Below are 24943 nucleotides of genomic sequence, written 5' to 3'. Positions count from 1 at the left end.
CCAAGATTACATTTATTAATGAGTTCAGGGCTGTTCTCTGGTGAAATTGTAAAGATAATAATATTAGTCTTCGGTGCCTATTTCTGTCCTATTTCCTGTCTTCTCCAGCCTCCAAACTTTGCCTTTTTAATGTTGCTTTAACTTCCATTTGTCTAAGCTCTCATACTGCTTTCTTTGTCAAGTTACTGAAAAAAGTAATTTTGACAAATTCATTCACCCAAAAATATAAGGAACCTGTTAGTAGCTATCAAATAGCTATGAAGAATGACTATATTTTTAAAGTCTGTTAATATAGAACAAAGTTTGAGACAAATTAATGATTAATTTATGATGGAATTTTCACAACAGTGAGGAAGATAAGACTTTTATGGGCAGTTAGGTGCTTCAATGAATATCAGGAAGACTTGAATTCTAATCCAGCTTCAGACACTTACTAGCTGTGTGATCCAGTACAAATCACTTAATCCTGTTTGTGCCAGTTTCCTCACCTTAAAATCAGAAGGAAATGTCAAACCACTTCAGAATTTTTCCCAAGTCCAAAAAGGATCACAAAGAATTGAATAAAATTGAAATGACTGAACAATATCAAAACAACATGGGGCTTTTCTAGAACAGACAGAGCTAGGAGGGACCTTGAGTTTGGTTTTTGGCAAGGGGTTTTTCCTTATACATTTCCAGTCACACTGTATTTTCTGTTACATGTAAGGTCAGATGCAGGTGATCCTCTATTCTTAATGTAAAGTACAATTTATTATTATCAGTAAATGATAATGATATCACTGAGGTCATCAGATATCAACTCCATTATTTAAACTCATTTCTATCCTTCTAAGTTCTAAATATCTATTTTTGCATTTCTTCCTGGAATTAAGTATAAGCCTGGCTTCCGAGGCAAAGCACACAGCTGCCAAGGACGTGAAACAGTTGCTGGCAGAGGGTTGTTAACATTCACTTCAAAATCTTGCTTGAGAGCTTGTTGGTAACCTCAAAGAAAATCACTTTTCAAAAATTAACCTATGATTTCAATCCCATCCTTTCCTTATTCACCAAGGAATTTTGCTCCTATATTTAATTTACAATCTCTTCCCCCAACCTCCCACCAATATCGGCAATGTCTCCTTTTCATTAATTAGACTTTTCTTTTTGGTTATCAAATATAATCAAGTCTCTCTAAGCTTATTTTTTAAGTGAAACTTGCCTTATCCTTGATAACCTCTTTCATCCACCATGTTTTTTCTCTTTCCTTTTCCTACCAAGTCTCTCCTAACACGAGCATTTGATGCCTCCATTTTTCTCAGCATACATTTGCCTACAAAACTATGAAAACTTCTTTCCCAAAGGTCACAACTGATCTTCTAAAGGCCAAATCCAAAGGCTTCTTCTCATTCCTTTCAGTCCTCATTTTCCTTCATTTCTATTAAAACAACCACTGCACAATGTATTTTAAATAACTCTGCTCCCTTATGTTCCATGACTCCAAAATACCCCATTGCATCCCTTCCCTTGTCTGTGTCCCTTAAGATTTATCCCTTCTTCTCTACTCTTTTTTCTTACAATTTTATTCCAGACCTTTATCACCTTATACCTAAATAATTAGATTATCCCCTAGCTCATCTTCCTGTTTCTAGTCTTCTCCTTTAATCCTTAAATATCCCTATTAGGTTAAAAATCCCAATATTCTACTTTCAGCTATAATGATTCCCAATACCTATTTTAGAGCATACAAATTGCTCTTACTTTCAACAACTTTAAAATGTGATTCCATGGCATAATTCCAACTTTATTTCTCACTGCTCTCCCACAACAAACCTTATTCTTAAGTCAGGTTAGTCCAACAGCACAAAGACAGCATGGAAAGCAAGTCCAAATCTTACATAATGACTAGATTGTGCTAGACCAAGCAACAAATTTCCAAAATTAATGTGAATCTAATTCAATACAACACATATTAAATAGCCACTATGTACAAGAAAGGTTCTGTGCTAAGCAACGGAAATATAAAAAAAATTTTTTAATTACTGACTTTAAAGAGCTTTTATAAGTCTACTAGAATGGAATGAGGGTGGGGGAAGAGATGGATACATTTAGGCTAAGTACCTAGTTGTATTTCTAGTGATGCTATGAATAATAGAACGTCATAAATGATAAAAATTAAAATTGGAGGTGGCAAATATGACAATAGGAAACTATGTTGTTGCAATAAACAGGTTGCCAACTGTGACCTACAAAAACTAATCAGAAATATCAACCAGAAAACTTGTTAATTTAATATATACCTAATGGAGGGTCATAGTTTTAGATATATATATATATATATATATATATATATATATATACATACATACATATATGTCTTATTTTTTGTTCTTTTTAATATATACGAATATTTTTCTTTGTTGATTAAGTTCAAAACAAAAAAGTGAAAATTTTATATTACATATGATATATATGTACAAATGAATATTTTAAATTAGCCAACAGGTATATGATGGGGGAAAAAATGGGTCAGTTAGGTAGCAAGAATGAGGGAGAAAGATGGAGAGCATAAATGTTACACTCAAAAAGTCAAAAGCTTGAAAAGATATTATGTGCTATGCTGAATTAACTTTATGGGATATTAACAGAGGACAAGGTTGGGAATAAGTAGGCATGAATGGATGCAATCATCATAATTTGAGGAAGTATCCATAATGAGTAAAGATCAGAAATCCAGTGAATTAAATACTTTACAATGCTTTTCCACTTAGACCCACATAGACTTGGTCTACTACATAATTTATAATCAATCATTTTTTATGATTATCAATCATAATTTATATAATCAAAGAATCCATTTTTGATTATTTCAACTACCACCTTAGTTCTATTTAATGGATCCAAAGTGATTGATAAAAAGTTATCAAACTGTGCATACCCTTTGATCCAGCAGTGTTACTACTGGGATTATATCCCAAAGAGATCATAAAGAAGGGAAAGGGACCTGTATATGCACGAATGTTTGTGGCAGCCCTTTTTGTAGTGGCTAGAAACTGGAAACTGAGTGGATGCCCATCAGCTGGAGAATGGCTGAATAAATTGTGGTATATGAATATTATGGAATATTACTGTTCTGTAAGAAATGACCAACAGGATGATTTCAGAAAGGCCTGGAGAGACTTACACAAACTGATGCTGAGTGAAATGAGCAGGACCAGGAGATCATTATATACTTCAACAACAATACTACATGATGACCAGTTCTGATGGACCTGGCCATCCTCAGCAATGAGATCAACCAAATCATTTCCAATGGAGCAGTAATGAACTGAACCAGCTATGCCCAGAGAAAGAACTCTGGGAGATGACTAAAAACCATTACATTGAATTCCCAGTCCCTATGTTTATGCCCACCTGCATTTTTGATTTCCTTCACAAGCTAATTGTACAATATTTCAGAGTCTGATTCTTTTTGTACAGCAAAATAACGGTTTGGTCATGTATACTTATTGTGTATCTAATTTATATTTTAATATATTTAACATCTACTGGTCATCCTGCCATCTGGGGGAGGGGATGGGGGGTAAGAGGTGAAAAATTGGAACAAGAGGTTTGGCAATTGTTAATACTGTAAAGTTACCCATACATATAACCTGTAAATAAAAGGCTATTAAATAAATAAAATAAATAAATAAAAAAGAAGTGATTGATAGGAATCTCCTACCAAAAGAGAAAAAGTTTGAGTGTGGATAGTGTGAGAGACTATATATGTTTTCCTAGGATCACTAAACTCTGGAAATCTCATCACCAGATTGACAAGATGATATTTAATGTCATGCATCAGCTACTCTCCAAAACTGTCTCCAAGTAATGGGGAGAGGGGTCGGGGAAAGAAAGATTCCAATATATCTCAGATAAAGAGTTACTCTAAGAGTAAATAAGCCAAAGGTTCAAATCCTGGCTCTGAAACATACTGATTGTATGACGATTGCTAAGTTTTTTAACTTCTTGCCTGAGGAAACTTTCTAATAAGATGTTTAAAAATGAGTTACTGAGTGGCATTAGTGGCATTTCAAAAATGGAAATCCTCAACATTAATAACTGATTTCATCGATACAAATCCAAAACACACACACACACATACACACACACACACACACACACACACACACACAATCTACTTGTCCCATAAAAAGAGCAAGTTTAAGTATAGATAGACCCATTTCTATATAGTCATACAATCTAAAACAAGTTCATTTTTAAAATATTTTTACAATGAAGAAAGAGAAAATATAGGCAAGGATTATTCTAAATAAATAAATTAAAGGAAAAAATATTTGTATATGACTTAGTTTTTATGAATTATTCATGTAGGGAAGAATATGAGGCTTGTATTTTTTGAATTTAATAAAGAGAATTCAACTGATTAACTACCTTCAAGTACATGAAGGATTATCATATAAAGGGGAATGGTTAGCAACTGTTTTATATCTTCTCTTAGAAAAGGACCAGAGAAAATGTATATAGCATGAGGAATTTAAGTTAGATATAAATAACTTCTTGAGAGCAGACATTTTCTAACACTGGAAACTGGTTACTAACAGAAATTATAGAATCTCTTTTCCTGGAGGTTTTTAAAAAATTATAGCTACTTACCAATTTAAGATAATTTAGGCATATTCTTTCTTAGAGGAATGGCTTCTATCATCTCATGCAAGATCTCTTTTAGTCATCTGCTCCAAAGGGAGTTTGTTGTTTTGGGTTATATATACCACCCTAAAGAAAGCATAGACAGAAGATGTGGTAGCCTATATGTTGAGATTTAAAGGATACTAATATGGTTCAACTGGAAGTTGCTTAACCAAAAATCTTTCTTACATTCCTCACTTGGGCATGAAATTTCATCATTTAATATTCATTCCTTTTTCAGGGGTCCTCAAACTATGGCCTGTGGGCCAGATGCAACAGCTGAGGATGTTTATCCCCCTCACCTAAGGGATATGAAGTTTCTTTATTTAAAGGCCCACAAAACAAAGTTTTTGTTTTTACTATAGTCCGGCCCTCCAACGGTCTGAAGGACAGTGAACTGGCCCCCTATTTAAAAAGTTTGAGGACCCCTGCTTTAGATTAAAGAACTGTCCTTAATAGTTAAATATTGAAGGGAATGGAGAGAGAAAGCAACTAACAAGATGCAATCTCTATGATTTATGAACAAATTGTATGGTTCATGAAAGACAAGTCCCTGTAGGGACCTTTTTTACCAAGAGATATCATAAGAGGGCTGAGGATCTAAAATAACAAGAGAGTATAGAAAAATTCTAGGAAACTTCACCAGGGACACTATTTTGTCTAGGGCCAGTCATCTGTAATAGCTCTCTAAAAAAGGAAGAAATAGTCCCTTTCTCTTTTGACTAATATCCCTAAATTCAATTAAATAAATCCTCAGCAAGTTTTCTTTAGTGGAAATTTTTTATGCTATGTCTACAAATACTTTGCAGAGTTATGTTACATGTTTTAAACAGTTACCATATACAAGATGAGGTGACTATACTATGTTGTTAATTAAAGTATGTAAATTAAGAAACCAAAAAAAGTCAGACTTAGTCAAACTCATCAAGTAAATATACAACTTTAAACCCAATTTTAAAAGTTATTCTCTACAACTTCAAAAGATTTGACCAACTTGCTCTGACTAGTGGTTATATCTAAACCACAATTGTTCTGATGCTTACAAGTATTAAAAGCCCAAAAGGCTGAGAGTTAGATGAAATACTGATGTAGTAAACTGAATAAAGAAGAGTATCTTACTGAGAAAAACTCTAGGAATATATTTTTGAGAAAAACAGAAAAATCAAGAAAGTCCCAGAATTTTCCTAGATCTGTTAGATACAATTAAAAACCTAGAGGCCTACACATTTATATATATTAACTTTGAATTTTGCAGTTCAGATGAGGGGCCATTACATTTAAAATCCATATTGATAATCAGCTTCACATTTTAATGATTTTCTGATGATTAATATGAGAAAATAATTTATTAATCTAGGTATTTAACAAAAGCCTTTTTTATTTGTATTAAAACACATATAAAGACATTTGAATTTGAGAGTTTTACAGCTTCTTTCATTATAAGAGTTAAAGTTCAGTAGAAGATGAGTGTGTGCCTGGTTTGCACACTAATATATCTGCAGAGGTACATGTTCTAATTCAGAACCATTCCTTTCCATTCCCATATTGTGTCATTACAGGAATTACCATGCAGCTAGAGATTCAGCCTTGCAGAGTAGCCAGAGCTCCTTCCAGCCAGGGAGATCTAGGTCAAGTCCTTCTTCTACACTGGCTATGTAACCCTGTACAAGCAATTAATTATCCAAATACCTATTCAATTTTCATAAGAGTGATATAAATTATAGAATAGAAATCAAACTGCACTAGGAGAGAGAAGGAGGGAAGGAAGGAGGGAAAGAAGAAAGGGAGAAAGGGAAGGAGGGGGAGGGAGGGAGAGAAGGAAGGAAAGAATTAAGGGAGGAAGGGAGGGAAGGAGGAAGGAAAGAAGGAAAAGAGGGAGGAAGGGAAGAAGGAAATGAGGGAAAAATGGAGAGAGGGAAGGAAGGGAGGGAGGGAAGAATGGAGGAAGGGAAGGAAGGGAAGGGGTAGGACAGAAGGAAGGGAGAGAGGAAGAGGGATTGAGGGAGGAGAAAAGGAAGGGAGAAGGGAAGGAAGGGAAGGAGGGAGGAGGGAAGAAAGGGAGGGATGCAGGGAGGAAGGAAGGAAGGAAGGAAGGAAGGAAGGAAGGAAGGAAGGAAGGAAGGAAGGAAAGAAGGAAGGAAGGAAGGAAGGAAGGGAAGGGAGGGAGGGAGGGAGGGACAAAGGGAGGGAGGAAAGAAGAAAGGAAGGAAGGATGGAAGGAAGGAAGAAAGGAAGGAAGGAAGGAAGGAAGGAAGGAAGGAAGGAAGGAAGGAAGGAAGGAAGGAAGGAAGGAGTTGCTAATTATACAGAGACAGTGTCACCTTATAGGTCATTCAATTAGGCTCTATTCAATATTTCTTTACCAACTTCTAGTGAGAGGATATAACACATAGAAAAATGTTTATTATACAGAACTATATATAAATTAATAAAAAAGAAGTCTAAAGCATGTCATTATCATTATCATCCAACACAATATATATAATTTTAAATACTTTAGAGTTTTTGAAAGACTTCCATATATATATAGATATATACATATATACATATATCTATATATAGATATAGATATAGATATAACACATCATTTAATTCACAAACATCCTTTTGACTTAAGGAATGTTAGTTTTTTTAACATCCCATTTTACCAAAGGAAAAACTTCTCATTGGACATTACTATCCTTCCCTCATTCTGTTAATCAGCTCTACTAGCCTTCTTTTTATTCATCATAGGTACATTTCGCCTTAGTGACTTTGCATTGACAATCCTATATTTCTGAAATTCACTCTCTCCTTATTTCCTTTCTTTTGAAAGCTAGGTAGTGCAGTGCTAGATATCAGGAATCAGGTAGATCTATGTTCAAGTTCAGGATCAGCTATATTACTAACTGTGTAGTAGGCAAATAAATTAACCAAAATCTGCCATTGCTTCCTTAAACTGTAAAATGGAGATAATAACAGTGCCTGAATTTTAGGGTTATGGTGAAGATAAAATGAGATAATATTTGTAAAGTACTTAGCACAGGGCCTTAGCACTTTAAAAATGCACGTTTCCTTCTTTCCTTACTTTCTTCTTTTCTATTAAGATGAAACTCAGTTATCATGACATCTCTCCTGATTCCCTCCAACTACTGGTATCTTCCCTTCCAAATTACTTTATATCCAGTATACTATAGATAGATATATAGACATATCTACATATATGCATTTATATACTTTATATTGATGCTGTAGATACCTGTTCCTCCCATTAGAATCTAAACTCCTTTTGATTGTTTAATTCTAAACTTGTATCCTCAGAGACTAGGAAAGTACCTGGAACATAGGAGCATTTAATAAATAATTTTTGGTTGATTTATTGGGGGGAAAAAGTTTGGATAGATCTGTAAAAATCATTTTAGGTTCTTGAACCTATGAACAACCTAAATTGGCCTGCTCACAATAATTTCATTAAAAACATTTTGTAGTGAAAAGAATAAAGTCAAGAGATTTAGGTTTACATCTTAGCCCTCACACTTATTAATTTTGCATACAGGTAAATTGCTTTTTAAAAAAGTATAAAATTGGGGTATTAATAGTTGTATTATAGTGGGGTATTGTGAAAAGTGCACTTGGTGTCCTTTAAAATGTTCTATCACTTATAAGCTATACAATAGTTATCTTTTCTTGACATGGATAATTTAAATAAAGGTTATTTGAAAGTCAGACTGACTAAAAAAGATTGTGTACAAACCAGCTTCAGTCATTTACTTTTCCACTATAACAAAACAAATTGTGTACTTTGGCTCCTTTGAATAATACAGAAAACTAAACTTCCTTGAAGATCTCCCTGACCTAGTTGAATGAGTGTAAATATCCTATTTTAATTGGATAAGATTCCAAATGTGACTTTGGAAGTTTGAGAAAATTTCTCCAATCTTAATATCAAAGATTTTGAAGATATTTGTGGAGATATAATTATAGAAGCATACATTTTCTTATTCTCTTCTCTTCTATTTAAGGGTAAATCCATTCTGTTTGGTGCCACAATATTTATTCTATTCCATCCTGTTAGAGAGATTAAGATATTTAGTTCTGAAAAGAGATGGAAGTAAAGGTTGTTCCCTCTGGCCTTTAGTTTACTGGGCAATAGAGCTTTGCAGATAATGAAGGTGAAATGTATAAAGAAAAGCTTAAAAAAACTGTAACATTGCCAAAAGTTCGAGAGCTCTATCTTGTGCAACAAGGCCACTGGCTCTGAAAGGATGCCACAGCTACAAACTATTGTGCCAGATACTACATTTACTCAGGGTTATTTGGGCAAAAGTAATGAGAAGTATTAAAGCAATATTTACGTAGCTGAAATGTAATATCAATCATGCTATGTACTTTGGTGATAAGAATAAGGATTGAGCTGTTAGGAAAAAAAAAAAAAACTAAAATTGACTCTTAAGAATGGAAAAGTACTAGGTAACCTGTGCATTCTATTCTTACTCATAAATTATTTTTTATGCAACTCTACTCCAAATCATTTTGACAGTACAGAAAAATTATATTCCCAAAAAACGATTGACATGGCCATGTAAGAAGCATATGGTAATAAACAATGCTTTCAAAATTATCTAACTGCTTATTTTTAAAATGAGGCAAATCCACAAAGTATGTGGATCAATACAATTGTAGAGAAATACAAACAGGTTTGCAAAATGATTTTTTAATCATTAAGCCCACAGAAACATATTGACCTTCACCATTTACACTTGCTTTGTCCACCATTAACAGCAATATTATTACTTCCACACCCATTACCAATTCCCTACTTCTGCTGCTTCTCTCAATTTCATTAAACTAAAAGAAAGGAAGCATTTCTCTACTTGAAATACTTTTTAAAGCCACACTGTACCATTCCTCTCAACACATATTCCAAAGAAAATAAAACCAAAGATAGCAAAAAAGCAAAAGCAGAGTACAGAAAGTCACTATCTTACAAATAAGTTGTACGCCAGGAGTTCATTTATAAATCAGTTATTTGGGAACTTAGAACATATTTTCTCACTGGGGAAAAAATGTAATATATGATGGTGAGGTTACCAGACATGTCCACAAAATTCCATTGCATCTATCTTGTATTTGAAGTACAATACTGCTAGTGCTGTAATTCAATTGTACTTTACTATCATCTAGAAAGTTTTCTACGGAATAATAGGTTATTTTAGTTTATTTTTTTTCAGTTCCATATTTTCTCCCTTTCTCTCACCCCCTTGAAACACTCACTGAGAAGGCAAGAATTACAATATTCATTATGCATATACCATCAAAAAAATTTTCTAATTAGCCATGTTCTAGATAAAAAGAAAACCAAGAAAAAAATCAAAAAGGAAAATAATATATATGCTTTAATCTGTACTCTGAATCCATCAATTCTCTATCTGGGGGTAGAGAGCATTTTATACCATGAGTCCTTTGTGGTAAATCATTGTAATGATAAAAGCCTTTCATAATATTTTTAATATTTATATTTATATTCTTTATAATATTGCTGTTGCTTTATAGATGTTTCTCCTGGTTCTGCTCACTTTATTTTGCAACAATTCTCAGGGGTTTTTTGTTGTTGTTGTTTGTTTGTTTGTTTTCTGAAACCATCCCATTCACCATTTGTTGCAGCACAATAGTATTCCATCACATCCATAACCATAACTTTTCAGTCATTCCCCAGTTGATGGACATCCCCTGAGCTTTCAATTATTTGCCAAAAAAACAAATTCTAAGTTCAACTAGGGATACTGGGAATATTCATCTTCTCCTTAGTGTCTTGCACATTTGAGAAGAATGACATGGGAAAAAAGTATTCATGAGCCCACCAGCTTCATCAAGGAGAAAAGACCTAGGAGACCTAAGTGAGGATCCTTAACCATTTTTTGTAGTGGGTATCTTTGGCAGTCTGGCAAAGTTTATGGACTCCTCAGAATAATTTTCAATGACTAAAATAAAATACATAAAATTACAAAGGAAATCCAATTGTGCTGAAATACAGCTATCAAAAAATTTTTTAAGGAAAAAGCATTCACATATTCTTGCTTTATACAAAGGCAACTTTCTAAAAGAGAACTTTCTATATATTTCTCTATGAAAGTCATTCTTCAAATGTTCTGAATTGTAGAACAAACAGCTTGTTGCCACAAGAGGGAAAAGGGTAAAATTGAAGGAAAGAGTATTGGTTAAAATAACTCCCCATCTAACTTTTGATATGCATTAGTGTATTCACTTTGATAGAACATAGACTAAAAATCAATATGTATGTATAACCATCCCCCCTTTGTAATTCCAGGAAGATCATGAATAGAACACCAAGTCTCAGAGAATATGGATTCAAAGCTTGTCTAACTGAATAAGTCATTCAACATTTCAGGGACTTCATCAATAAAAGGAGTGGATTGAACTAGATGGTCTCTAATGTCATTTACAGCTCTAAATCTGCAATTTATTTTAAACAATTAGCCTGCATCTGTTATTTGCTCTGTGATGGGTACTGCATTAAATGGAAGATACAAAGGAAAAATAAATACTCTCCACAAGAATCTTACATTCTAATGAAATGGAAATAGAATTTGAAAGAATACAATGCATTGTTTTAAAGCCTTTTTAAAAAATCTTTCATTAAATGTAGAAACATCAGGGTGTACATATTCTATCAGCTATGACTGCAGTTTAAAAGGCATTTTTATACTGGTAAAATAAGAAATATTTTGGAAAACCTTATTATCCCTGATGACTCCTCATAGAAAAAATGTTAGTGTAAATAAAAGAATTCAAACACTGCTTTGAGGTCATATGCCTATTTATTATTTCTGTCATCAGTACATTAAATTTTTCAAAACACTGTTGTAATTCCTCAGGGAAGAAAACTAAAGTGTACTTATTTATAATAAATAACACAAACAAAAAAAAACTTATTCTTAAAAGGGCTCTTACACACTAGAGTTCATTGCATCATTGCATTATGTCAGGGAGGCTTCATATGATGTCCAGCACTTCTTCAAAAATTATTTCTGTGCAGAAGAGGACAGAATCTCAACATTTATATAATGAATATAGGTGAAATTTCTTGCCTTCCCTAAAGGAGACCTAAAAGTCAGAGTGGTTTCAAAATAAGCTGGACTCTGAATAGTCTTCCTACTTATGAATAGATAAATCTCTGGATCTCTTCTCTGTACAGGAATAGGTGAGAATGAAACTAAACTCTCCGTGTAGCCAGGGGAAGGACAACAGTGGCCACTAGATAAGTTCATACAATATAATAATTTTTGAAAAGTATATAGTGTTCAATAAAATTATAATAACATGTCCAACATTTAGAAACATTCAATATTTTTCTTAAAAACCCTAAAACCTCAAGCTATTCCTCTACATTACATTTCCTAAAATGTTCATTAATTTTTAAACGTTATGCTATCTTATCTGGTGCCTTAAAGCATAATAGTGCTATTTTAGCACACAATAGAGTAGATATATAAAGTCTAGAACTTATATTAAAACATATTTCTGAACAGTTTTTCCCCTAATTTTGTTGTTATGCTTATTTTTAATCAAGATTTGCATTGTAGGTAACTATAACTACAAGTCCCTTTTGTCTAAATTCGGGGTTGGGGGAATGGATCGTTTTGATATTGCAGATTGAATAAGTCCAAACTCCTTCCCTGCCTTGGTGGGGTAGGGGTGAGCCGATTTGCAAAAACAAATTTTAGTATCATCAATCCTACACACACACACACACATACACACACACACACACACACACACACACACACACACACACACACATTGTTCTATGATATGTACAGAGTCTTGGGCACCCATCTTCAAAAGAGAATATGGACAAGTGCCTAGCAGGGGAGGGGAACAGGGAAGCCAGAGACAAAGATCAGTTTTCCAATTCAATCACCACTTTTATTTTATTTGGTGGGGGAAGAGAAAGAAAAGCACAAGTTTTTGTCTTTTAATGAGAACCAATAAATCCTTCAATTCATCCAGACTGAAAAAGGAGTATATGGAACAAGACAGAAAAGGAAACTCTTTTTCCCATCTGCTTGTGAAAAAATAAGCTTCTTCCAATAGAGGAAAAAAGTCAACCGTAACAAATGTTTAATAGCAAAATATTAGTAAAAAATGACAACAAAAAATGTGGCTGTTACTATCGTCTCATTTTGCTAAAACTCAGCTCTTTTTCTAAAATTTGCTGACATATCTAAGCAACATTTCCCCCAAAAAATATTATTTCCCATTAAAATTTACATCTTAAAATTAATGCATTTGTTTCTCACACAAAATACTATAATGTATTATATTAGTAAGAACTTCACCAACATTGTACTTACACCTACTCATTCTCAAGTGCTATCTGAAGGAGGGGAAAGGTACTTTACCACCCTTCATTTTCTCCCCCTTTTCCCCATATTCTCTACTTTGGCCCCTAGCATTATTACACCACTTGAGGAGAAAATGTGAGGCATAGGATGGTAGCCAGTAGCAAAAGAAAAAAACTGATATTATACAACTGACAGTTCTACCCTGGGATTGTCCCTAACACACATTTTCTACCATATACACCAAATCTCAGGAATTCTAAACCCAAATTGTCCTCTCTATTCTTCATATAAAACATTTTATCTCCTCCTTCCATGTCTTTCCATTGTCCATCCCATATTCCTGGAATGTACCCATTGCTTAGCTCCACATCATAAAGTTCCTCTCTTCCCTTAATATATAGCTCAAGTACCATCTTCTGCAAGAAGTCTATCAAGATCCTTCCAAATGCTAGTGTAGTGTTCTCTATTTTGGTCAAGTTGTGAACTGATTCAATCGTTTTTGAAGAGCAATTTGGAACAATGTCTAAAGGACTATAAAACTGCACATACCCTTTGATCTAGGTCTATATCCCAATAAGATTTTAAAAGGGGGAGGATCTATGTGTACAAAAAAATTTATAGCATCCCTTTTTATGGTGGCAAAGAATTGGAAATTGAGAGAATGGCCATCAACTATGGAATGGACTAATAAATTATGGTATATGATTATAATGGAATATTGTTATGCTATAAGAAATGACAAGCAGGATGGCTTCAGGAAAAACCTAGAAAGACTTATATGAATTGATGCAAAGTGAAGTGAACAGAAGAACGAGAATATTGTACACAATGATAACAATATTGTATGATAATCAATGAATGAATGATTTAATTATTCTTAGTAATAGAATGACAATTACAAAGAACTTAGAATGAAAAATGACATCCATCTCCAGAAAAAAGAACTGATGGAGTCTGATTATAGATAGAAGCATACCATTTTTCACTTTTGTGTATATGTGTACATTTGTGTATGTGGAGGGGGGGAGAATTTTTTATCTGTATTTTCTTTTACAATATGAAATACATTTTGTATGATTGTACATGTGTAACCTACTTCAAATGACTTACTGTCTTGAGGAGGGAAAGGGAAGGAAGGGAGAGAGAATTTGAAACACAACCTTTTAAAAAATGAATATTAAAAATTATTTTACATATAATTGAGAAAGAATAAAATATACAGTCAAAACAAACAAACAAAAAAAACACCAGTGATCTCTCTACTTTGTATCTATTTACTTTGTGTCTCTGTCTATATATGCATATATATATAGTGTATATGTCTTGTAACACATATTTGTATATATGTTATATTTATTGTTTCTAGAGAGAAAATTGCTATCTATATTTCTTTATTAACTATATACATATATATTTCTTTATTCTATAAACATTTTATATATACTTGTCTCTTCCATTAGAATGTTAGCTCCTTGAGAGTAGAGATTGTTTCAAAGAGAAAACATCTGAATAATGTGAGGTTAGGAGGAGACTCAGGAGAATATTCTACACAGTAACAACAACGTTGCAACGATGACCAACTATAAAAGACTGAGCTAAATGATCAAGACAATAACAAAGAACTGATCATGAAAAATGCTTTCCATCTCCAGAGAGAGAAATGATTAACTCTGAATGTAAATTAAAGCACATTTTTTATTTTTTTTCTTTATTTTTCTTGGTTTTGTATGTCTGTTTTTCTTTTTTTTTCCCCTTTCTTTTTTTTCTGGCAAGGCAATAAGGGTTAAGTGGCTTACCTAGGGTCATACAGCTAATAAGAGTCAAATGTTTGAGGTTGTATTTTAATCCAGTTCCTCCTAACTTCAAGTCCAGTGCTCTATCCACTATGCCATCTAGCTGTCCCATGTCTGTTTTCTTTTGCAACATGGCTAATATGGAAATATATTTTACATAATTTCACACATATAACCAATACCATATTTCTCTCCTCAAGAGGCAGGAGAAGGAAGGGAGGGAAAGAATTTGAAACTTGAATTTTTTAATGTATATTTAAATTTTTACATATAATTAGGAAATATCTAATGAAATGAATGTATCTTTAAAAATACTCTTTCCCCTTTTGATTTTGGTTACATACACACACGCGCACACATACACACACACATACACACACACCATCCCTACAATGATAATTCCCAGATTTGATATACACAACCTTAAACTCTCTTCTGAGTTCCAGTCCTATATTATCAACTGCCTTTTAAACATCTCAAACTGAATATTCTAGGTCTAAAATTCAATATATCCAAAAGGGAACTTGTTATCCCCCCACCCCACCAAAAAACCTTCCCCTTTCCTAAATTTTCATGTTACTGTCAAAGGCACCACCATTCTCTTAGTCACTCAAGTTTGCAACCTTGGGGTCTTCTACTTTTCATTTGCATTCACCTCTCTCCATCCCATCCACATACAATTCATGGCCAATTTTTGTCATTTCTATTTTCACAACTTTCAACTACATCAGGTCTTCTTAAACTTTTTTTCCTCACATCCCCTTTTCACTGGAGAAATTTTTATGAGATATAGATACAAAAAAAGGTATATAAATCAAACTTTTACTGGTAATAAATCACAATTTCACGACTCCCCATACTCAATTACAAGAACCCATATGGGGTTTGTAACCCACAGTGTAGAAAGCCGTGCTCTACATTATCTTCTCTCCACTTACAAATCCACCCTCCCAGTAAGGACCAACATGACTTCATGACTAGACTATTGCAATAGCTTTTTGATTGATCTTCCTGCCTCAAATTTCTTTCCACTGTCATCCTTCCAACAACTTCAGCCTAAATGATCTTTTGAAAACAAAAATCCTAACACGAAATCCCTTACTCAAAAAGCTCCAGTAGCTCCTTATTACTTCTAGATCAAATGCAAAATTCTCTTTGGAACTTTGAAAATACTATATAACCTGGGCTCATCCTATCCTTCCAATCTCCTTACTTTTTATTCCTTTCTACATACTCTATGATCCAGAAACACAACCTGATTCTATTCTTCATATAGAGCACCCCGCTTCCTAATCAGTTACTTTTCACTGAATTATTCCTATGCCTGGAATGAATGTTCTTCCTCCTTTCCTTCACTTCTTGCCTTCCTTTAATTTTCCACTCAGATATGATTTTCTGCTGTAGGTCTTTTCTTCCACTATCCCTATTCAGATAGTACTTCCCTTCTTCTTTTACACTTGAAATAAGTACTCACTCTTTCAGAGTGAGATCAGCTACATCTCCCCTTCAGGGTTTTAGAAGAATCCTTAAGGGCATGGGATATCTATCTCTATTGTTATTGGCTAAAGTCCCCAATCTTATATTATACCTCAACTAACACTTTGGTTCTATTTACCCAATTAGCATCAATTAGTTTTACAAAGGGATATTTACTTCAGAGAAACTGTAAGAACCGAAATGCAAACACTCCACCACACTCCAAGACACTTGGGGAGCACTTTCTCCCCAATACCTTAATCCTCCAGTTGAGAAAAATCTCAATCTTAACAGTCTCTACAGACCACTTCTCTCACCAATTTCAAGTCCAACAGAACTTGAATCAAGTTCTGGAAGAACAAAGAATGAAACATCCTAGTTGGATAAACTGTCATCTCAGCTACCCCTGAACTGGATCCTTGCTCTTCAGGTTCCCAATGCTATACAGACTTGCTACAAAACTGAACAAGGATTATACTCCTGGATCCACTCAGGGACTAACTCTCCTGCCTGATAAATTGTGGCTTTCAGCCTCTTTCAGCTAAAATAAACAAACAAACATTAAAGCAAAGAAACAAGCATGTTCATCAACCATATGTCCACATACAGGAAGAGCCCAAGGTCTGTCATCTTACTGTATTATCTCTCTTCTGTCATCAGAATGCCAGAAGTCAGGAAGAAATTACATCAAAAGAAGGCACAAGCTCTAGATGCCTTTTGAATGTACCCCCGATTTCCTGCTACACACATCATCAGTCAGGCTCCTGCTTACCACATGGCTAGCAAATAGTAACGAGTTATTCAATGTTATTGTATGCTTCAAATTCCACTTGAAAATTGCCTCCATGATCAGTTTTCTAAAAACATCATAAAAGAGGGTTAAAGACCCACATGTGCTTTTGCAAGTTTGTAGCAGCTCATTTTGTGGTGACAAAGAATTGGAAAATGAGTAGATATCCATCAGTTGGGGGAAAGCTGAAGAAGTTAAGGTATATGAAAGTAATGAAATAATACTGTCCTATAAAAAATGATAAACAGGATGATTTTAGAAAAGCCTGGAAAGATTTACATGAACTGAGCTGAATGAAGCAAGCAGAACCAGGAAAACACAGCAACAAGATTGTGTGATGATCAACTATGATAGACTTGGTTCTTCTTGACAATTCAGTGATACAAGGTAATCCCAACAAATTCTGGATGGAAAATGACTTCTGCATCCAGAAAAAGATCTATGGAAACCGAATGTGGATTAATGCACAAATTTTTCGCCTTTTTTTTTTCCTTCTCGTAGTTTTTCTCTTTTGTACTGATTTTTCTCTCCCAATATGACTCACGTGGAAATATGTTAAAAAAAAAAAAAAAAAGAAGAAGAAGAAGAAGAAGAAGAAGAATCTACATACATAACCTTAAAAAATTAAAACAAAAAAAAATTAAAAAGAGAAATATAGAGTGGATAAGATTTGGTATCAACAAAGGGAGTATTAATGATGATCAAAAAAAGAGAGAAAGAGAAAATTGTCTCCATGGCTCACTGTGCACACTGTAAAGACTGGACTTTATACACAGTTTCATACTATAATCATGCATTCGTTTTAATCTTCATAATGACTCAGGATGAGAGAGGACAAAATCCCTGTTAAATAACAAATAAATCTTAGATGTACAATTTTTAAATGTAATCTCTCTCTTTATAATGTAAGATTTTTTAAAGAAGGGAAGTGTTTTTGCCCTTCTTCATATTTCCCTGCACCTCACACAGTGCTTGGTACATAGTAAATGTTTAATAAATTCTAGCTAATTGGAAGAGATCATAAAGTATATAATACTTGCCTTGGTAGATCTTATAACCTAATTAAGAATAAAATACATAAGAAAGTGACTATAATGAAATATATACATATAATATATATGTACATGTATACACATATACATATATATCTCTATACAAAACCAGATAGATATTATACATGATAAATTAAAACAAAGTATCTTGCAAGGGTAAGAAAGAAGATAACCTAAAAGAATTTGGGTACTAGTGAGATTAAAGAAAATTAAAAGAAAATGACATAAGAGTTGGGCTTTAAAAAATGGGTAGAAATTTAAAAGATAAAGAAGAGATGGGGAGAACATTCCAAATGTATAAAACCATATGAACAAAAAATCGTAGGCTTAAAGCTGGACAGGAACTTAGGGTCATATAAATATGAGTCAGAAGAGTTAAGTGATCATCTGAAAGTCATAGTGAAAGTAAATAACAGAACCAAAGTTTTGAATATAGGTCTGTCTGTCTAGCCTCAAGCTACCTCCAATCCTTTCATTATTTTGCATATGAGGAAACTGAGGCTCAACGAAGTAAAATGATTTGACAAAAAAAAATAATAATATAAGTACCATGGCCAAGATGCAAACCCAGGTCTTCTTACTCCAAATACAATATTCATTCTACTGCATAAAAGGAATGAAAGGAGAAGAAAATGCAAGTGAGCATCAATAGCCCCATTCCATATCAAATCTAAGTCCATGTGAAAGCTCACAATGTTCAAAGTCTCACAACGGGACATCCCAGACAAGAAAGGAGATAGTTATTAACTCTCTTCACTAAACAATATCTGTTAAATGAGGGGTCAAGAATCCATGATCAAGAAGTAACTAACCTCATTTACATAGAGGAATCTTTTTCATGTATTCAGTAAGGAAAGAACCCAGCAACAAATGTTATCAAATACTAATTAATGTCAAAGAAAACTGTTCACACAGGTTTTTTTTATTATTATTTCATTATATAAACTACTAAATACCACCTCAAAAAAATATATAAGGACTATAATGAAACTAATGAGGTATACAGAGGCACTCCTAAACTCTAATAAATGGCCTTCATTATAGTGTTACTATTCTCTCTGTGAAGCTGCTAGAAAGTGATTTCTATTACCTGTTGATAAAATAATTGAGAGTTACCATGGTAGCAATGCCATAGCTGAATGTCCATATGTGTCAAGGACAAGAGCACACATATACACCCATGCACATAAAGAATAACTTGTTTCCAAAGAAGATTCCCCAATTATGTATATTATAAAATATTAGTTGCAGTCCAATTATGTTTGTTTCCATTTTAAATATCTACTCTGACATTCTTGATTTAATTTTCAAGGTCATGTCACCTTTTAAGAAGTATATTTAGAGGTAAGCTTGATGGTGAAGTGGTTAGAGCATTTCCCTGAAGTTGGAAAGATCTGACTTCAAAGCCAGACTCAGATACTCACTAGTTGTGTGATCCCTGTGCATGTCACTTAACTCCAAAAGAAGGAAAGAAGGAAGGAAGGAAGGAAGGAAGGAAGGAAGGAAGGAAGGAAGGAAGGAAGGAAGGAAGGAAGGAAGGAAGGAAGGAAGGGAAGAGAAGTACACATGCTTAGATACAAATACTATTATATTTAATATTTAATCCCCAGAAGTTTGAGGATTAGATCAATTCACTTCAATTCCACAATTCGATTATATACTCCAATTCCAATAATTCTATTATTAGTTTTGCTACTTAATACACAAATGACATGGGGCAGATTATTTAACCTGTTTGGTCTTCAATACCTCCAACTACAAAATGCAAAATTAGACTAGCTAGGGGTCTTTAACCTGGTAGCACAAGAATTTGGGAGAGAGAGTTAGCATTTTGATAACTACATTCCAATATAATTTATTTCCTTTCCTATACTAGGAATGATTAAAAACTCCAGGACTAGAGACGATCAATAAACTTCCTTCCAGCTTTCTATCTGTGATCTCATTGAGAAAGCCAAACCATGACTCAGCAACTTCTGCTTAAATCCCAGGAAAGTGAGAAAATAAAAAGCTGGTGATCCTTGTTCTCAATTCAACTTTTTGTTAAGTACTTAGTATATCATGTGTCCTGTGCTAGGGAATCAAAGATGAATAAATCACTGTCCCTGATCTCAAATAAAGATAAAATGAGCACAAACATAACTCCACTATTAAGCAAACGATAAAGGAAAAATCAAGTGTGGGAGGGAGGAGGTACAGGGGGTATTTGTTGGAATGAGAGAACACATTCAATTGAGAAAAAATACTGAACAGTACCATAAAGTACAAAAGCAAAATAACTGGTATATAAATCATTAAAGATTATTGAATTAAGAAAATGGTATATGAATTAAGTTTTGAACAATGGAAATCATAGGATCATAGATTCAGAGCTGGAAAAGATCTTGAGTCCAACTCTTCTATTTTATTAATTAAAAACGACAACAACAAAAACTGAAGAACAGAGAAAGATAAAATTACCCACCCAAGATAACACTAACAGTGTCTGAGACAAGATTTGAAGATTTTTCTATCTCAGATTCCAGTGCCCCTTCATCATGCTCTCTCTCTAAAATAAAATGAGACAATTTCAATAAATGGAAATGAAAAAAGAGGGCATTCTAGGAACTGAAAATGACAGTTTAAAAAAATGTGCAAAACATATTTAACCTATATCAGATTGTTTGTTATCTTGTGTAGGGAAAAGGTAACGGAAAGAGGCAAAAAATTTAGTACACAAAATGTTACAAAAATGAATGTTGAAAATTATCTTTACATGTATTTGGAAAAATAAAATACTATTAAAAAAAAAAAAGAAAGAATGTTCAAGAATACTGACACATACTATTAAAAAGTCAACCTGTAATTAGATTGCAGAGGTCCTTCGATGCTAGACTGCAGAGTTTAGACTTTATGCTGTAAACAGCAGGAGGCTGACAATATCATCAAAATGTCTTTTGTTGCTTTCATTGCTATGCTTATTCACTATAATCACCTTCTAACTTCAGCATGCCATATGAGTGTACTCCAAGACCTTTGACATTGCTCTGAAAAGGGCTCCAAAATGGAATAATTTAATTCTAAGATCAAATATAGTCTCTTTTTATAAATATTAAAAAGTTCTTCAAACCTTCAAACCTATAAACTCTATAGTTCCAATCTATCTTTTGAATCTTATATACGTTATCGACTTCATCCTCACTATAATCCAGTTAAATTGGATTTTATATTGTCCCTCAGATGGTATAGGATTTTCCATCTCCAGCTCTTTCCACAGTTTGTCGCCCATCCCTGGAATGCATTCCCTCTTTAGCTAGTCCTCTTAAGAATTCTTTGGGTCCTTCAAAGTTCAGCTCTTCTGCCACCTTTGACATTAAGCCTTTCCTGATCCCCCAGATTCTAATGCTTTTCCCTCGAAATTACCTTAAAAAAAACTTTTTTTGAGGGACAACTAGGCGATGCAGTGGATAAAGTGCTATCTCTGAAGTCAGGAGGACCTGAGTTCAAATGTGATCTCAGACACTTAACACTTCCTAGCTGTGTGACCCTGGGCAAGTCATTTAACCCCAATTGCCTCAACCAAAAAAGAAAAAAAAAGATAAAAGGAAAACTTTTTTCAAAACATTTCTGATGAATAATAATAATAAAATAGCCAAATTCATAATATGCTTTAAGGCTTACAAAGTATTTCATACAATCCTCATAAACCTGTGGAGATGTTTCTACTACCTTCATTTTACAGATGAAGAAACTGAGACTTGAGTAACTGCTCTAGAATTAAATAAATAATAAGAATCTGAGGCAGGATTTGAACAAAGATCTTACTGATTATAGGTCCAATTCTCCATCAACGTTGAGGGGAAGAAAAAATTAGCACTAGTGATGCCAAAAAATAAGAGGTTTTATTAAATTTTTATTTTAAATTTTTTTAAATGCATTGAAAAGAGGAAGTTCAGAAGGAAATGCAAACAGTACAATTATTAAAGTTATGAGTAATAAGTCATATTACTGTTATTGTCATTACATTTTAAAGCCAATGAAATGAAAAGAAGATATAGAGAATGCTATATATAGAAATACAGAGAATTGTATGTTTTGCCAATCACATCCAGAGAGGAAACTATGGGGACAGAATGGGGATCGAAGCACAGTATTTTCACCTTTTTGTTTGTTTTTTCTTTCTTGTTTTTTTTTCTTTTGAACTGATTTTTCTTATACAACATGGCAAATATGGCAATATATTTAAAAGAATTTCACATATTTAACTTATATTAGATTGTTTTCGGTCTTTGAGGAGGCAAGAAGTAAGGGAGTAAGGGAGAAATTTTTAGAATACAAAGTTTTATAAAAAACGTATATTGAAAACTTTCTTTACATGTATTGGGGGAAAATAAAATACTATTAAAAGGTATACTACAATATATTTTTTAAAAAGAGAGAATTCTATTTTTGCATTCTGCTGTGAATTTTTTGTACTTGATAATTTAAAATGAGCCAATTTAAGCTCTATAAGTGGACATTTTTTAAAATGTCCTTTTATTTAAAATTCACTGCATTATGATTTAATTCTGAACAAGAATATCCTAATTGATAATGGCAAGGGGAGACTTTATCCTTGAAGAGGCTTCAGAGAGAGAGTTTCAGGGTCCCCTCTTTAATTTCAGGCTTCCCTCATCAATATGATAGGTATCAGGATGCATTAAGGTAAGGAAACAGCAGTCAACAACTACTGAGGTCCTAAGATGGGTTCTAGCACTGAATTAAGCACTTCTTGCTGTATAACAGCACAGGAGTATAAATAACTCTGTTTTCTTGAAGGATTGAGTTAGGAGAGCACAACTGGGTGCTAAACTATGTAGAACTAACCATAAAATATGTAGGTTCACAGAGAAAAAAGAGATAAGCATGAGCAATCTCTTAAGTAATCCCTGAAGCAAGATCAAACTTATATGGGGAGAATTGAAATGTATATAAGCTACTTGATAGTTTGCAAAATATTATAAAAATATATTTTTTTAATTTGAACATCACAATAACCCTTTAAGGTACTCACTAAAGGTAACACCCCGTTTTTATAGATTAGAGAGACTTCCACCTATCTTTTCAAAACTGATCAAAATTGTCTGTACCTAAATATCTCTTATACTCTCTTATCTTGCAGCCAAAATTTCAACCATGAGTTCCCTGAAAGTTTTCTTTAATGTCTGCAAGAATCCTCTATTAAAAATCCCAAATAATTAAACCTTTCAAAACAAATTAACCAAACCAAATCCCATTTCTGTTAAAGACACTTTAAAAAAAAGAATAAATGCACCTTTCTTTAATATGGTAAATAGTACATAACAAGCACCAAAGAGAACTTTTCACATTTAGAGAATAGAACAGAAGGAAGCAAAAACAAGCAAGATAGCTTTGAAAGGCACATGTTGAATTTATTATGTACTTTAAAGGAAACTCAAGATAATAGAGATTTGTGATTTCATGTACAATCCTTCGTGTTCTAATGTGTAATCATTGTTGTTGCTGTTGTTGACTCGTGTTCAAGTCTTCATGACCCCATTTAGGGTTTCTTGACACAGATGCTAGAATGGTTTGACATTTCCTTCTTCAGATTTTTTTTTTTTTTTTTACATTTTATTTTACATTTTACAGATGAGGAGACTCAGGCAAATTCTTTGCTCAGGATCATACAACTATTAAGTGACTGAGGACATATTTGAATTAAGAAATTGAGTGTAACTGACTCCAGGTCTGGCATTCTATCCACTGAACCATCTAGCTGCACAGCTTTCTATATAGAAATTCCCATGTTATTTAGTATTTAAATTCAGAGTTCTAAAAAAAAAAAAAAAAAAAAAAAAACAAGGGAAAAAAAAAGAATAAGATGTTTTCAGAATCTTTTTTTTAATGCAAAAAACCTGAACAAGGCTATACCTTAAACCTTAGCAACTGACACCTTGAAGGAATTAGTGAGATAATAGATAGAAATAGAGATAAGAAAAGGAAAAGGGGGACAAAACACCAAAAGAGGAAAAAAGGAAGAGAAAGGTCTCTCCCACCCTGAAAGGGAAGGTGAGAATTTAACAAAGACAAACTTCCCTACTTCACAGTTTTGCCTAGGGCTAAACCCTGCTTTAAAAGAACAGAAGTTCAAATTACAAAGGGTTTCACTAACAGTCAACATTATTTAAATACCTACCTGCTATTTATGTGGCATCTTTCTCGCTACAACTCTGTGAGGTAAATAGTGACATTCTAACTTTCACTCTGTACCTTCCTTAGGATATAGAGCAAGCAGGGAATAAGATCAATGTTCTCTATCTCTAAATCAAGTCTTGACTTTTTTCGAACTATTTTGAATTCAGACATGTCATATGTAAACACCATCAAGGTTATCTGTTACTTTCTTAGCTAAAAAAAAAAAAAAGAAAGATGGAATTAAAAGGAAGGAATTGTATTTGGGACTGGTTCTTTCCAACAATTGCTAAGTAACTACATAGTACATAACATACCATCCTGGATACAGAAGTTGATCAAATTCACATGGCAACTCCAATGTCTTCTCTTTCCTTTATGCTGTATAAACTACTCAGAGCCTGTGTATAGAAAAATTTTAATGATATAAAATATGTCCCATTAATATGAAAGATATACTTGTACCCCTTGATTTCTTAATGTTTCTAAGTACTGAGATGAGTTTTCGACTGAGATACCCAATTGAATGAGATCTATCACTGAGAATAAACTGACAATAACTTACCCAAATAAAAATAGCAATTAATCTTGACAATCTTTTGTATTAGAAAAGAAAAAAAAGATACTTTTAAAAGCAATACAGAGAAA

The sequence above is a fragment of the Sarcophilus harrisii genome, chromosome 3 (assembly GCF_902635505.1).
Source record: "Sarcophilus harrisii chromosome 3, mSarHar1.11, whole genome shotgun sequence".
Taxonomy (NCBI): Eukaryota; Metazoa; Chordata; class Mammalia; order Dasyuromorphia; family Dasyuridae; genus Sarcophilus; species Sarcophilus harrisii.
The sequence above is the reverse complement of the archived record's forward strand: the minus strand, read 5'-3'. Positions refer to the sequence as shown.